Source organism: Gopherus flavomarginatus, chromosome 5, assembly GCF_025201925.1.
Source record: "Gopherus flavomarginatus isolate rGopFla2 chromosome 5, rGopFla2.mat.asm, whole genome shotgun sequence".
In the NCBI taxonomy this organism is placed as follows: domain Eukaryota; kingdom Metazoa; phylum Chordata; order Testudines; family Testudinidae; genus Gopherus; species Gopherus flavomarginatus.
The window spans coordinates 26,985,594-27,002,735 of record NC_066621.1 but is presented as its reverse complement, the minus strand read 5'-3'; the positions used below and the strand labels follow the sequence as shown (position 1 = coordinate 27,002,735).

General features: G+C 51.0%; 1 protein-coding gene across 1 annotated transcript in view; it reads right to left on the bottom strand.

Moving 5' to 3' along the window:
- KLHL12 (kelch like family member 12) overlaps positions 1-17,142 on the bottom strand; it is a 230,533-nt gene that overhangs the window by 115,674 nt on the left and 97,717 nt on the right. The window lies entirely within an intron of this gene.

The following is a 17,142-nucleotide window of genomic DNA, read 5'->3' as shown; positions in this document are numbered from 1 at the left end:
CTGTCGCCTAGGGCGCCAGGATTTGGGAGGGCGGCATTTTGCAGCCTTCGGCGGCAATTTGGCAGCGGGGGGTCCTTCCGCGCTCCAGGTCTTCTGCGGCAATTCTGTGGCGGGTCCTTCACTCGCTCCGGGACCTGCCGCTGAAGTGCCCCGAAGACTGGGAGTGCAGAAGGACCACCCCGCCACCAAATTGCCGCCGACTGGGAGCGCGGAAGGACCCCTGCCTAGGGTGCCAGAAACCCTGGCACTGCTCCTGGGGACAGGGCCAGCAGTGGGTGGGTCTATTGGGATTGGGTTAGTTTGAGAGCTACCTCTCCATATCCATATCTAGCCTCTCTCAGGAGGCAGTGCAGGGCACCTGCTCTGTCTTGTTCTTGGTGATGCTTGGGGCACGTGGGCTTAGCTGCGGGGTTATGTGGGAGGGGACGTTCTGCATCTTTCCTTTTGTCTGAGAGGTTTGTACTATTTTTGTATTTAGTAAAATCTAGTTGAGACACAGCTTAATCAAGAGGTTTGTCAGGTGATTTGGCTGGGCAGCCTCGACTAGTGATTGGAGCCCAGCAGTGGGAATTGAGAGTGCTGGACTCAGTTCCCAGAAGTGAACTTCTGGGACTTGTCTAGAAAGGAAAGTCACAGTGCTATAACTAGGGTGACCAGACAGCAAATGTGAAAAATCGGGACAGGAGGTGGAGGGTAATAGGTGCCTATATAAGACAAAGCCCCAAATATCAGGACTGTCCCTATAAAATTGGGACATCTGGTCACCCTAGCTATAACTGTCTTTGGGCCAGCAGGCACGGCTTTGGGTGCTTGCACTGATTGTATTCCTGAGGGAATTCTGCACCAAAAAAAATAAAAATGCTGCATACAATATTTTAAAATTCTGCAAAATTGTGCATATTTTATTTCTCAATAAATGTGGAGACTTCCACGTGGGAGTGCGGAGCACATGCCACTGGCTGCACAGAGGTGGGTAATCACCCGTGTCCTCCCAGGACATGGATACAGTGGTGATGCTGCATCTGACCCTGACACAGTGCAAGGGTTGGGCCTGCCCCAGAAACACCCAGCAACCTGCTCCTCTGCACCAGGTGCACCAAGCTAGAAAGCAAGAGGGACGGAGTCTTGCACACACCTCCAGCCCTGACCCCAATCCAGGCATGAGCAGGCAGGCTTAGCCTGGCAGGATCCAAGTGTGGAGGGGATTAGTATGCGGGGATCTGGGTGTGGGGTGAGAGGGTTCTGTGTGGGAATATATGGGTACAGCAGCTTTGTGGAGGGTCCAGATGCAGGGGTGATCTGGATGCACAGAGGCTTGTTGGGGGGTTCTGGGTGCAGTGGCAATGGGACTGAGCAGGAGGGTTCAGGCGAAGGAGGTTAGGACTCAGCTGAGGGGGTCTGAGTGTGGGGAGATGGGGCCTATCAGGGGTGCTGGGGGCTCAGCAGGGGGCAGTCTGAGTGCTGAAGAAATGAGGCTTGGTGGAGTGGGGGTCTAGGTGCAGCTGGTTAGAGCTTAGGAGGGTGGCAGTCCAGTTGCAGGAGGCTCATCAGCGTGATCCAGGTGTGGAGTGAGAGTGGGGATCATCAGGGTTGGGATTTGAGTGTGTGGGGCTCTGAGGGGTGCAAGAGTGGGAGGTCTGGATGCAGGGAGGAGGGGCTTGACGGGTCTGGATGCGGGGGGATGAGGCTCGGTGGGGTAGGGGTTTGGGTGTGGGGGGCTCAGCTGGGATTCTAGGGGTCTGGATGCACAAGGGCTGGGTGGAAGGGGCAGCAGCTCCCTGTACAGTGACTCCTTTGCCCCACAGCTGAGGAGCAATGGGGGCAGGAAGCAGGGGGAGGCATTCAGAGCTTCCTGCAGCTGGAGCAGGTTTCTGGGGTTGGGTCTGTCCCAGCCTCGGCCATGGCCATTCCTTGCAGAGGAAGAGGAAGTCTCATCCTCCCCCAGCCCAGCTAGGATTAGCAGCTGAGCCCAGCGTAGGGTAGGAGCCATCAGCAGCGATTTACCTCTCTGCTGACTGCTCCGGGCAACTGAAATGATGCATTCACACTTCTGGGGAGGGGCACATGACCGTTCTTGCAGCTTCCTTTTGCTTCCCCGTCAGAATTCATTTTTTTGTGGGGAAGCAAAGAAATCTGCTGGGGACATGAATTCTGCACATGCACAGTGGCACAGGTTGCCTTCTATTGCTTTATCAAAACAATTAAACTGCTTTTGAATTGCCTTTACTCTATTTCAGCCTGGGATAAACTGGTGTAAGGGCCATGTGGATGCATCATAATGCTGCTATAACCCTCCCAGGCCTCCTAAAGTGGTGGTGAAGCATAAAATGCTGTGAGAGTGGCAAGGGGGGAAAAAATGCAGTAGATTTAATCTTCCTGGATTTCTCTAAAGCATTTGATACAGTTCCACATGGGAAATTATTAAACTGGAAAAGAGGGGGATCAATATGAGAATCAAAAGGTGGGTAAGGAACTGGTTAAAAAGGAGACTACAGTGGGTCATGCTTAAAGGTGAACTGTCAGCCTGGAGGGAGGTTACTAGTGGAATTCCTGAAGAATTGGTCTTGGGACCAGTCTTATGTAACATTTTCATTAATGAAATAACGTGGGTGAAGTAACATCTCTTGTTGGACCAACTTCTGTTTGTGAAAGAGGCAAGCTTTTGAGCTACACAGAGTGAATAAAATGTGTGGATGATATGAAGTTGGAGGTATAACCAATATGGAGGACCAGAATATCCTCCAAGGAGATTTAGATGACCTTGAAAAATGATGTTATACAAATGGGATGAAATTTAATAGTGCAAAGTGCAAGATCATGCACTAGGGGACTAGCAACAAGAGTTTTTGCTATAAGCTGGGGACTTATCAGTTGGAAGCAGAAGAGGAGGAGACAGAGGATGACTATGAGCTGCTAATATGATGTGGCCATGAAAAAGGCTAATGCAATCCTAGGATGCATCAGGCAAGGTATTTCCAGTAGAGATAGAGAAGTGTTGTTATCATTGTACAAGGTCTCATCCAGCATATTGTGCTCAATTTTGGTCTCCCACGTTTAAGAAAGATGAATTCAAACTGGAACAGGTGCAGAGAAGGGCTACTAGGATGATCAGAGGAATGGAGAACCTATCTTACGAAAAGAGACTTAAGGAGCTTGGCTTGTTTAGCCTAACAAAACAAGGCTGAAAGAAGATATGTTTGCTCTCTATAAATACATCAGAGGGACAAACACTAGGGAGGGAGAAGATTTATTTAAGGTAAGGGTCAATGCTGGCACAAGAACAAAAGGATATAAACTGGTCATCAACAAGTTTAGGCTTGAAATTAGGAGGTTTCTAACCATTAGCGGTAAAGTTCTGGAACAGTTTTGCAAGAGTAGTGGAGGCAAAAATATGAATTTGTTTGAAGACTGAGCTTGACAAGTTTATGAAGAGTATGGTTGATGAGGTTGCCTGCAATGGCATAGGCCCAGCTGCAACTGCTGTTAGCAAATATCTCCAGTGCAGTGGCGGCTCCAGGCACCAGTGCTCCAAGCGCGTACCTGTGGCGACAAGCTGTGGGGGGCGTCCTGCTGGTCCCTACGAGGGCAGCAGTCAGGCAGCCTTCGGCGGCTTGCCTGCGGGAGGTCTGCCAGTCCCGCTGATTCGGCGGTGGGTACACCAAAGCCGCAGGACTGGTGGACCTCCCACAGGCAAGCCGCCGAATCCGCGGGACTGGGGACCTCCCACAGGCAAGCCCTCAAAGGCTGCCTGACTGCCATGCTTGGGGTGGCAAAAAAGCTAGAGCCACCCCTGTTCTAGTAGCTGGAGACCAGACACTAGATGAGGAGGGCGCTAAGTTACTATAGAGAATTCTTTCCCAAGTGTCCAGGAGATGGGTCTTCCACACAGGGCTGGATTAACTTTTTGTGGGCCTGGCGCCAAACATATTTGTGGGTCCCCCTGGGGAATGAAGGGGCCAGGGGCAAGAGCACAGCGGGCAGGATGGATTTGATTTAAATCATGATTTAAATCACTAGTCAGGAAGATTCAATTTAATCATGGTTTTGTACATAAAAGTGCATTCTTGTTGGTTGTTACAACGTTAATAGGTATTCTTTACAACTCAGAGATAGGTGTAGGTTTCATTTTTAGAAAGTATACACTATACATTTTTGACAGGTTTCAGAGTAGCAGCTATATTAGTCTGTATCCACAAAAAGAACAGGACTACTTGTGGCACCTTAGAGACTAACAAATTTATTTGAGCATAAGCTTTCGTGGGCTACAGCCCACTTCTTTGGCTGCATGGAATGGAACATATATTGAGGAGATATATATACACATACAGAAAGCATGAAAAGGTGTGAGTTGTCTTACCAACTCTGAGAGGCCAATTAAGTGAGGAAAAAAAAACCTTTTGAAGTGATAATCAAGATAGCCCAGTACAGACAGTTTGATAAGAAGTGTGAGAATACTTCCAAGGGGAGATAGATTCAATGTTTGTAATGGCTCAGCCATTCCCAGTCCCTATTTAAACCTAAGTTGATTGTATTTAGTTTGCATATCATTTCCAGCTCAGCAGTTTCTCACTGGAGTCTGTTTTTGAAGCTTCTCTGTTGCAAAATTGCCACTGAATGACCAGACAGGTTAAAGTGTTCTCCTACTGGTTTTTGAGTGTTATGATTCCTGATGTCAGACTTGTGTCCATTAATTCTTTTGCGCAGAGTCTCTCCGGTTTGGCCAATGTACATGGCAGAGGGGCATTGCTGACACATGATGGCATATATCACATTAGTAGATGTGCAGGTGAATGAGCCCCTGATGGTGTGGCTGATGTGATTAGGTCCTATGATGATGTCACTTGAATAGATATGTGAACAGAGTTGGCATGGGGCTTTTTTGCAAGGATAGGTTCCTGGGTTAGTGTTTTTGTTCAGTGATGTGTGGTTGCTGGTGAGTATTTGCTTCAGGTTGGGGGGTTGTCTGTAAGCGAGGATAGGTCTGTCCCCCAAGATCTGTGAGAGTGAGGGATCATCTTTCAGGATAGGTTGTAGATCTTTGATGATGCGTTGGAGAGGTTTTAGTTGGGGGCTGAAGGTGACAGCTAGTGGTATTCTGTTATTTTCTTTGTTGGGTCTGTCTTGTAGGATTTGACTTTTGAGTACTTGTTTGGCTCTGTCAATCTGTTTTTTCACTTCAGCAGGTGGGTACTGTAGTTTTAAGAATGCTTGATAGAGATCTTGTAGGTGCTTGTCTCTGTCCGAGGGATTGGAGCAAATGCGGTTGTATCTTAGAGCTTGGCTGTACGCAATGGATCATGTGGTGTGACAGAGCCAGACGAGTACCCAGAAGTCAACTCCTACAAGACAGGCCAACAACGAAAATAACAGAACACCACTAGCTGTCACCTTTATAAACAAAAATGTAAAAAAAACATTGGGGTTCTGGGTCTGGCCAGGACTTAGGGTGCAGAAGAGGGGACAGGGCTGGGAGTGCAGTGTCTGGGAGGGAGTTAGGGTCCAGGAGCAGGTTGGGGGTTGGGGTGCAGGGTCTGGCCAGGAGTTAGGGTGAGGGAGGGGGCTCAGGGTTGGGGCAGGAGGTTGGAGTGTGGAGCGCTTACCTGGGGCAGCTCCCATTTGGTGCAAAGGGTGCATGTGGGAATGTGGGGGGGAGGTGCAGGAGCTCCCGTTTGGTGCTCAGGGTGGGGATGTAGGGGGGGTGGAGTCAGAGCTGGAGTTGTGGGGGTGCTCCCAGCCCCCTGCCCTGAGCAGCTAATGGCAGGAGGCTGGAGGGGGTATGCCCTGATTCCACCCCCTTCCCTAAAGCCCCGCCCCCGCCTCTTCTCTGCCTGCTTCCCCGAGCGGTGAGCGCGCTGCAGCCCCGCTCCTCCCTGTCCTTCGTGCTGGCAAACAGCTGTCTGGCATCGGGGAAGGCTCTGGAGGGGGAGGGGTGGGAATGCAGCACACTCGGGGGAAGAGAAGGGGGAGGGGGGAGTTTGGCTGCCAGCGGAGCCTGCCCTGCAGTAGGAGCCCTAGGAGTCGGCAAGACCAAGCTTCTGCCCCCACAGGAGAGAGTGATGGGCAGGGGGCGGAGAAAAGCGGGCTGGGCCAGGACCCCTTTGGAGCCTGAGCCCGACGCCATGGCACCATTGGCACCATGGTAAAGCCGGTACTACTTGCACACATGCTCAGGGTCTAACTGATCACCATAGTTGGGGGGGTTTCACCTTCCTCTGTAGTGTGGGGCATGGGTCACTTGCTGGTTTGAACTAGAGTAAATGATGGAGTCTCTGTAACTTGAAATCTTTAAATCAAGATTTCAGGACTTCAGTAACTCAGCTGGAGGCCTGCGATGTGCAGGAGAGCAGACTCGATGATCATGGTGGTTCCTTCTGGCCTTAAAGTCTATGAATCTGAGACCTTTCATGATTTTTCACTTCCCTTCTCCCCACCTCAAAAATAAATAAGTAAAGGAGCTATACGTTGGTAATGGTGCATTACAGTGCAGGATCCCTCTTTTGGAGGAACTGATGAAAAACATCTTGCCATATCCAAGGAAAAGGAATATATAAGGACAAGAATTCCTAAGTGGAGAGGAAAAAAACGTGAAAGCAACATTTTCTGTGTTGCCATTATGCCCACTTTTACAATAATAAGAAACATTGTAATTCTGTGGCAGTTCACATACCAGCCTATGCCCCAGACAAGGAAAACAGGTATGAGCCAAACTATACGTCTGTAATGTGCCTTGCACCTATGTGCAAGAGCACTGTCTATTTGGACCCTGTACCTGAGATGATTGGGAGGCAGCAGATGGGGGACTGCTTCTGTCTGGTTTTGTAAGGGGAGGCACTGTTGTTAAAGGAAGATCTAGCTAATTGGTGCAATTCACTGTTATTTAAAGAAAACATTAAATGCTACTTAACGGCTTCCTTAGAAAGAGCCACTGACCTTGTGAAGGAAGCAACAGGATGGGATCATGAGCACCACATTTTCCTTGTGAGAAGCTTTGCTTTGTTTGAATTTGACCCTGTCTTCCATGGGCAGCAGGTATAATAAGTCAGGGAAGGCATAGCCTCTCCTAGTGCAGCTGTTGCCACGGGGTGCCTGTTGTGGTTTGGCGGGGGGAAATGTTTGCTTTTTATTATGTTCCATGCAGGTTTATTATGCTCCAGGCAGCTGAGGGGATGATATGTGCTATTCAGCTTTCTGGGTTCATCAGTAATCTCCCTGGACTCCAGAGAGAATACTGATGAACCCAGGAAGCTGAGTAACACATACTACCTCCTCAGCCATCCAGGAACCTACATGGAGCATATAAAAAGCTGAGGTTCTTTTTCCAGAAGAGAGAAGAAGAGAAGAACTTTAAAATTTTTCCACAGGGCAGCTTGGGTCTGTGGAGGGGAGGCGTGGCTATGGGGGCTTCGGCCAGCCTGGGTGGGCTCTTAGCAGAGATTGAGGGGGAAGCACTCCAGAAGACAGGCCTCCCATCTCTCTCATTGGGCAAGACAGGCAGAAGTTGCATTCACAGCACTCGGAGCTGCCAGAGCAGAGTCTTTCACAGAGGCTGCTCCTGTGTTCTGCAAGGCCAAGAAACTGAAGTGCACATGCCACATGTACAGCCCAGGAACAGCAATGCAGCATTTCCACACTGCCTCAGCTTTGCTCTGAAGGAACCATCCCTCAAGGTGATAGGACAGCTCAGTCTCCGTGGCCCATTCATTCTTTGGCCACTGCATGGAGCCTGCCAAAAAGGGGGTCAGTGGTGGGTTTGTGATGTAGACCCAGACCCCGTGGGAACTGCTCTGACACCCATTTTCAACAAATTTCAGTCCCCATGACCTTGTATTCAAACTAGTGACCATGAGGGCTCCCTGACCCACACATCACCATTCCTCTGCTTAGGTCTGTTTGCCTTCCTAAACATAAATAGCCATTTACAAAATAAAGGTATAAACCCAGTCCCACTGGAGCAGAGGGCTGGGGACTGCACTGTAATCCAAACCAAACTGACAGAGGGTGCCACTGGGCAGTGACTTATACAACCATAAAGCATTGTGTGAGTAAAAGGTATCATGGCCTCTTCCATCTGGGATCCTCCTTTGTAGGGTAAAATGGCATGGCTACTATTTCCAGAGCCAATTACAGTGATAAACGAGTCAGTGCAAGCCACTAGTGTGACAGAGGCGCCCCTCTGAGCCCAACCAACAGAGCAGGTGAGTCTATTACAACCCCAGCTCTAGAGTCTTGGCTTTTTAGCTCAAGCTGTAGCAGCCAGGGTCATCCTTAGGGGCAGGTGATCAGAGCAACTGCCCTGTGTACTAGCATTCAGGGGCACCAAATCCCTCTTTGGTTTTGTTGTGCTTGACAGCTGGTTGTTATATTGTTTTAAGAACATAAGAACAGCCACACTAAGGGTATGTCTACACTACGGGATTATTCCGATTCTACAGAAACCGATTTTTGGAAACAGATTGTATAAAGTCGAGGGCACGCGGCCACATTAAGCACATTAATTCGGCGGTGTGCGTCCATGTACCGAGGCTAGCATCAACTTCTGGAGCGTAGCACCGTGGGTAGCTATCCCATAGCTATCCCATCATTCCCGCAGTCTCCCCCGCCCATTGAAATTCTGGGTTGAGATCCCAATGCCTGATGGGGCCAAAAATTTGTCACGGGTGGTTATGGGTAAATGTTGTCAGTCAATCTTCCCTCCGTGAAAGCAATGGCAGACAATCATTTCGCGCCCTTTTCCCTGGATTGCCCGGGCAGATGCCATAGCATGGCAACCATGGAGCCCGTTCAGCCTTTTTTCACTGTCACCGTATGTCTACTGGATGCTGCTAACAGATGCGGTACTGCAGCGCTACGCAGCAGCATCCCCTTGCCTTTGCAAGTTAGCAAAGACAGTTACCAGCTCTACTGTACTGTCTGCTGCTTTGCAAGTTGATAAAGACGGTTGCCAGTCATACTGGACCGTCTGCTGCTGTCATGGGTGCTCCTGGCTGGCCTCGATGAGGTTGGTTGGGGGCACCTGGACAAAAATGGGAATGACTCCCCATGTCATTCTCTTCTTTAAGTTTTATCTAATGGAGATTCAGTCCTGCCTGGAATATCAGGCAAGTCTACTAAAGAAGCAGAGAGGCAAACGGCTGCTCTGGGTCAGAGCCCCAGACATCCTGCAGAAATGATGAGCTGCATGCCATTCTAGGGGGTGCCCCTGCAACAACCCCACCCGTTGCTTCCCTCCTCCCCCACCCCTCCTGGGCTACCGTGGCAGTTATCCCCCCATTTGTGTGCTGAAGTAATAAAGAATGCATGAATAAGAAACAACACTGACTTTATTGCCTCTGCAAGCAGAGATCAAAGGGGGGAGGGGAGGGCAGTTGGCTTACAGCAAAGTAGAGTGAACCACCATTCTGCACTTACTCAGCCTATAGCTGAAAATGGGAATCTGTGACAAGCACTAGGATAGAAGCACAGGCAGGACTGAATCTCCATTTGTGTGTGGGCCTTTGGTTGACACTAGGAAAATACAAAATGTCCCAGGATATTATGTTGGGGGACAGTTCTAAACGGTAGCTTAATTTTTTTATTTGCAGCAAAATGTAGAGGTCTAAGTATCTGATTGTGATCCCTGGTAGCAAGGGGTGGGCGCGACCGCACGGTGCTGCTGACTGGGGAGAGCAGCCTGAGGCAGAAGCCTCCAGCTGTCATGATATTCCAGGCAGGACTGAATCTCCATTAGACAAAACTTAAAGAAGAGAATGACATGGGGAGTCATTCCCATTTTTGCCCAGGCGCCCCCGACCGACCTCACTAAGGCCAGCCAGGAGCACCCATGGGATGACGATGATGGATACCAGTCATACTGTACCATCTGCCGTCCGCAAGGCAAGAGGATGCTACTGTGTAGCGCTGCAGCACTGCGTCTGCCAGCAGCATCCAGTAGACATACAGTGACATTGAAAAAAGGCAAGACACTATTTTTTTCCCTGAACCACCCGCGACATGTTTTTGACTCTTCAGGCTTTGGGAGCTCAGCCAAGAATTCAAATGGTTTCGGAGAGTGCAGGAACTGTGGGATAGCTACAGTCGTCAGTCGCCCCTCCCTCCATGAGCATCCATTTCATTCTTTGGCTTTCTGGTATGCTTGTCTCAGCTCCTTAAGTTTCACGCAGTACTGTGTTGAGTCCCTGTTGTGGCCTCTGTCCATCATAGCCTTGGAGATTTTTTAAAATGTTTTAGCATTTCGTCTTTTGGAACGGAGTTCTGATAGAACAGATTCATCTTCCCATACAGAGATCAGATTCAGTATCTCCCATATGGTACATGCTGGAGCTCTTTTTTGATTCTGGGACTGCATGGTCACCTGTGCTGATCAGCTCTCCACGCTGGGCAAACAGGAAATGAAATTCAAACATTCGTGGGGCTTTTCCTGTCTACTTGGCCAGTGCATCCGAGTTCAGATTGTGGTCCAGAGCGGTCACAATGGTGCACTGTGGGATAGCTCCCGGAGGCCAATACTGTCAAATTGCAGCCACACTAAACCTAATTCGAAATGGCAATACGGATTTCAGCGATACTGCCCTTGTCGGGGAGTACAGATATCGATATTAAGAGCCCTTTATATCGAAGTAAAGGGCTTCGTTGTGTGGACGGGTGCAGCGTTAATTCAGTTTAACGCCGCTAAATTCGAGATAAACTCATAGTGTAGACCAGTACCCCGTCTTCCGACAGTGGCCAATGCTAGATGCTTCAGAGGGAATGAACAGAACAGGGCAATTATTGAGTGATCCATCCCCTGTTGTCCACTTCCAGCTTCCGGCAGTCAGAGGCTTAGGGACACCCAGAGCATGGGGTTGTGCCTCTGACCAGCTTGACTAATAACCACTAATGGGCCTAACCTCCATGAAAAGGTTACTTACCTGTAACTGGAGGTTCTTAGAGATGTGTGGTCCCTATATGGAGTCTAAGCGTGGGTGCTCATGCGCCAGAATGTTTTTCTAGCAGTGTCTGTTGACCTGTGACTATGTGTGCTCGCTTAGAGTGCGTCATGACTCCATCAGGTGGAGATACGTTGGTTCATGTGTAACATTCGTGGATGCACCTGGAGAATCATTTGGAAATTTGTTGTGAGGAGTGGGCTTGTCCCTTGCATTGATTAGCAATAGCTCGAGACTTTGTGATGTCCAAAAGGCACAGGTTCACTGGAGGTAGAATTCCAGTGCACCTTGGATGTTGAGGGAGTGTAGTACTCTGTCTGTGTGCGATCTGGGACAGAAGATAGGGAGGTAGATGCACTGATTTAGGTGGAATTCTGATGACACTACGCTAGGTATGAATTTTGGGTGCAGCCATAAGAAAACCTTATTCTGTGGAAGATGGTGTAAGGTGGGTCCGCCATCATGGCCGCCAGTTTGCTGATCTGTCTAGCCAACCTGATGGCCACTAAGAAGATCACTTTCATGGAGACAGAACATTTTGCCAGAGCCCGAAGAGGAGCTTTGTGAGGGCAGAAGAAATGAGATTAAGGTCTCACAAGTGAGTGGCCTTCAGGACTGGCGAGAAGGTATTGAGCAGACCCTTCAGGAAACAGATGGTGGTAGGGCATGTGAATACTGAGGCACTGTCCACCAGAGGAAGAAAGGCACTGAGCACTGCCAAATGGACCTATATGGAGCTGAGGGCCAGGCCCAACATTTTGAGTTCAAGAAGGTAGTTGAGGATGACATGTATGGATATTGTCCCCAAGGGTGTTGATGTCAGTGGGCATGTGAGGTAAAGCACTTCCACTTTGCTCAGGAGCAGGCCCTGGTGGATGGCCTCCTTCTTTGTGTAGGGATGTGTATCACTGGAGTGGAGCATGCCCTGTCTATCATCAAGCCCCATCCAAAAACCAAGCTGTGAGGTGAAGAGGGCCTGGATTGGGATGCCAGAATTGGCCTCAATCTTGCATGAGATCCAGGAGTGTGCAGAGACTTAGCTGTATGTGAGCAGAGAGTCACAGGAGGGCCATGAACAAATACTGATGGAGCCAGAATTGGGTTATAAGTATTACTGTAGCTCAGTCCCAGCGAATTTTGTGTAGGACTTTCAGGAGGAGGGAAATTATAGATTAGGATTGGAAGAGACCTCAGAGGGTCATCTAGTCCAACCTCCTGCTCAAAGCAGGACCAACCCCAACTAAATCATCCCAACCAGGGCTTTGTCAAGCTGGGCCTTAAAAACCTCTAAGGATGGAGATTCCACCACCTCCCTAGGTAACCCATTCCAGTGCTTCACCATCCTCCTAGTGAAATAGTATTTCCTAATATCCAACCTAGACCTCCCCCACTGTAACTTGAGACTATAGCTCTTTGTTCTGTCATCTGCCACCACTGAGAACAGCTGAGCTCCATCCTCTTTGGACCCGCCCTGTCCCCCTTCAGGTAGTTGAAGGCTGCAATCAAATCCCCCCTCACTCTTCTTTTCTGCAGACTAAATAACCCCAGTTCCCTCAGCCTCTCCTCGTAAGTCATGTGCTCCAGCCCCTAATCATTTTGTTGCCTTCTGCTGGACTCTCTCCAATTTGTCCACATCCTTTCTGTTGTGGGGGGCCCAAAACTGGACACAGTACTCCAGATGTGACCTCAACAGTGCCGAATAGAGGGGAATGATCACTTCCTTTGATCTGCTGGCGATGCTCCTACTAATGCAGTCCAATATGCCATTAGCCTTCTTGGCAACAAGGGCACACTGCTGACTCATATCCAGCTTCTGGTCCACTGTAATCCCCAGGAACTTTTCTGCAGCACTGCTGCTTAGCCAGTCGGTCCCCAACAGTGTTCCCTCTAACTTTTTATGTCCATGTGTGGAATGAATTTTGTTATGTGCACCAATATGGAGGTGATGTGTGACACATCACCTCCATATTAGTGCACATAACAAAATGTATCTGGTGGGGCCAAGGGGTTCAGAGTGTAGGAGGGGGGCTCAGGGCTGGGGGTGTGGACTCTGGGCTGGGGCTGGGGATGAGGGGTTTGGGTGTGGGAGGGGGCTCAGGGGTGAGGCAAAGAGTTGGGTGCAGGGGGTGAGGGATCCGGCTAGGGGTGATGGCTCTGGGGTGGGTCTGGGAATGAGGGCTTGGGGTGTGGGAGGGAGCTCAGGGCTGGGGCAGAGGGTTGGGGTGCGGGGGGCGTGCAGGCTCTGGGGTGGAGCCAAGGATGAGGAGTATGGAGTGCAGGCTGCCTTGGGGGTGAAGTGGAGGGAGAGGACTCCCCCCAGCCCTCTCTCACGCAGCAGCTCAGGGCCAGGGGAGAGATACCTCTCCCCAGCAGCAGCTCTGGTAGCCCTGGGCTGGGGCAGGGGAGTGGCTTCTCTCCTCAGTGACGGTGGGCCTGGGCTGGGCTGGGTTGGGCTGGGGGAAGGTCTCCTCTCCCCCTGCCGCGGCAAGTCCAGGGCAAGTCCATGCTGGGGCTGGTGGGGAGGGATGCACTCCCCGCCGCGGCAGGTCCATGCCTCTCTCCCCACTGCAGCCGTGAGCCCCTGTGCATGGCTTAATAGGCAGCAGGGCCACCCAGAGGGGGAGGCAAGTGGGGCAATTTGCCCCAGACCCCACAGGGGCCCCCACGAGAGTCTTCGGCAGTAATTCGGTGGCGTGGGGCCCCCGCTGCAGGTCTTCGGGGCACTTCAGCAGCGGGTCCTGGAGCGGAAGGACCCCCTGCCGCTGAATTACCGCTGAAGGGGGGGCCCCCGCTGCCGATGACCCCAGGCTGCCTGAATCCTCTGAGTGGCTCTGGTAGGCAGCTGCACATCCACGCAGCTTAGAGGGATCTTAGGTCCCCAGCCTCTAGCAGTGCATGAGATTCTTCCTTCCTAAGTGCAGGACTTGGCACTTGTTCTTGTTGAACCTCATCAGATTTCTTTTACCCAATCCTCCAATTTATCTAGGTCACTCTGGACCCTGTCCCTACCCTCCAGAGTATCTACCTCTCCTCCGCGCTTAGTGTCATCTGTGAACTTGCTGAGGGTGCAATTAGTCCCATCATCCGGATCATTAATAAAAATGTTGAACAAAACTGGCCCCAGGACCAACCTCTGGGGCACTCCACTTGATACCGGCTGCCAACTGGACATTGAGCCATTGAGCCTGACAATCTAGCCAGCTTTCTATCCACCTTATAGTCCATTGATCCAATCCATACTTCTTTACTTTGCTGGCAAGAATACTGTGGGAGACCATATCAAAAGCTTTGCTAAGGTCAAGGTATACCATCTCCATTGCTTTCCCCATATCTACAGAGTCAGTTATCTCATCATAGAGATGGGGTGAAGGCATGGCATAGGATGTCTGTCCAGAGGAAAAGGGCATTGAGTAGGGTGACCATAATTCCTAAAGGGAAAATGGGACACCACGTGGGACTGGTCCGAGCTCTTCCCCCTCAAGCTGCTCGCCTAAGCTGCCCCCTCTGTGCATCCGAGACTGTTGCTGGTTGCCTGAGCACGCCCCTCCCCCGCGTGAAGTTGTCACTAGTCACTTAAACTCTTCCCCCCCCCCCGTTGGCACCCTCCCCCCCTCAAGCCCTGCCTCCACCCTGTGTGGGGCTGGTATTTCCACTCACCCCAACCCCCCGCATGTTCCTCTGCCCCGCACTCCACCTTTTTGACAAAGATGGGCATTTGCTCTTGCCCACTGATCAAGCTGGTGAGAGCAAATGGGACAAATGCCCACATTTGCCAAGTAAGTCAGGATGGCCGGGACAGGGCTTAAAAAGGGACTTTTCCGGCCACAACAGGATGTATGGTCACCCTACTTGTAAGCCTGCCCCCATGACTCCTCTAGAGCAATAGTGGGGCAGTTTGCAGTTCTCGGGGGTCACAAAGTGGTCCCAGGATAGAGTGCCCCCCACCTGTGGAAGAGGTACCTCGGTGTGGCATTGTGCAGTTTCCACTCATGGTTCATGTGGAGAGTCCTGCTAGGGAGTTTTGGACAGCCAGGAGGTATGCATAGGCATAGTTTGACTTCTACATTTTGTGGGGGGAGAGGGAACAGAGCCAGGCTGAGCCACCTCCACCCTCTGACTCACCTCAGCAGGCCACCCAGCCTGTCTGAGTGTGGTGGGGGGGAGAACACAACCAAAAATTATAACTCAAAGGGGAGGGTTTCAGCTCAAAGTTTGAAAATTGCTCAAGATGCAGGGAGGGAGTAGCTAGGGGGTGTGTGCTGGGTGATCACTGCTCCTTGAGGGTTCTGCCAGCCCCAGAGCCAGGTCCTTCCCACCCCTGAGTGGCTCTTACTGGCAGTGTGAGCAGTCAAAAGGGGCTGGGAGCTGAAAAACAGCAGTAGGCTCAGGCACCAGCAGCAGGAGAAGGAGATGGGGGAATGCTGCCGCCGCCTGCACCATGGTACCAACCAGAGCAGCAGGTGCCCTGCACTGCTCGGTTCTGGCTTCCGGCCTCTGACCTGCCCAGGGGTGGGGCCTGGTGGGAAGTGGGAGAGGAAGAGTAGGGGTGCCTCCCCCACTGCTTTGCGCCCTGGGCTGCTGCCCTGCTCTGGTTACGGCCCTGCAGTTTGGGAAGGCAGTGTCTCTCCCCCAAACTCCGCCCATGGAGGTACATGGCCTGGAGTGTGACTTGATGATTGATGCACCAATTCCAAAGGTGGATGGACTTGGAGCAGAGGGAGGGAGCCTTGCTTGTTCATGTAAACTACCACAGCAATGTTGTCGGAGAGCAGTTGGATGTGATGGGATCAGATGAGAGGGAGGAATGCCTGGCATGTGAAACGGACTGCCCTCAGCTCCAGGAGGCTGATATGGATCCTGGCCTCCTGTGGTGTCCAGTTGCCATGGGTTGTATGACAGTCCAAGTGGGCTCCCTAAGGGAGGCGAGGGAGGCATCTGTAGTGATGGTGGCTTGTGGGGTAGGATGTGTAACGAGGATATCGACCGTGACCTTGGAAGGGTGGGTCCACCATGTGAGGGAGTTCAGAACCATCTGGGGGACCAGGACTCTGCTGGCTAAATGGTCCCTGTGTGGTCTGTAGATTGAAAGGAGCTACATCTCTAAGCGATGCTTGAGGATGTGGCGTGCAGAATCACCAAAGTACAGGCTGCCATGTGGCCACGGAAGGAGAGACAGCAGTGGATGGTGGTACGGGAGTTGCGGCATAGGTCTGCAGTTATGGAAGTCAGCATAGCAAAGTATTCTGCCACGGGGAAGGCGCGTGGCACAATGGAGTCTTGTTGTGCCCCGATACATTTGATCATCTGGGTAGCTAAAAGTACCACCTTCTCGTTGATGCAAATAGCAAGAAAGGTAAGTTGAGGAGCGCAAGAATTGCTAGGATGGCTGAGATAAGGCCTTCAGGGTAGCTGAAGTGGCACATATGTGCTGCTACGATGGTGAAAACTATTGTGAAGACTCGCAGTGCCATTGCTATGCCAAAGGGAAGGACTCCAAATTGGTGAGCTAGCGAGCAGGAGCAGCTAACGGGAGTTTTGCAAGGGAGTTCTCCAGGTGAAGGAGGAGCGATTACGTGACCCTTTGGGTAAGTTTGTTGTCTGTAGTGCATGTGTTTGTGGTGTGCTTGCTGCTTGACTGAAATAGACTGCGTGATCTGTTTGTTTGGGGGACTGTGTGCTGAGCCTAGCGGGCAGTGAGGCAAGGCTGAGTGCTTCTTAACAAGGCTTTGATCTCTAAGCCCTTTAGCACCCATCAACCCTTAACCAGGTGGCAGGGCTACTCAGAAAGACCAGGGCTTTAAAAAGACCACTCCTACGTGACCAGAGGAGCTAGTGAACAGGAGCACTGAACAGGGGAGTTTTGTGAGGAAGTTCAGATGCGGGGGGGAGGGGGTGGCTACAGTCACTTATTCTTTAAATTTAAGGCCAAAAACACCCCCTGATCAAAACATCAAACAAAAGAGCTGCAGGAGTGAGAAGACAATGCAGGCAGAAGTTCAGCAACAGAGTCGGGGCTACCCAGTTTATTGCATTCAATGCAGCATGTCTGATTACTTGCCCTATGGGCAGGTGGCGTATGTGTGCATTTGGTGCAAGGAGCTCCTGGCCTTCAGAGACCGTGAATGGGCTTTGGAGACCAGAGTGGCTGAACTGGAGGAGCTGAGGGAGACAGAGAGTTACATAGATGAGACTTTCCGGGACACAGCAGAACAGTCCC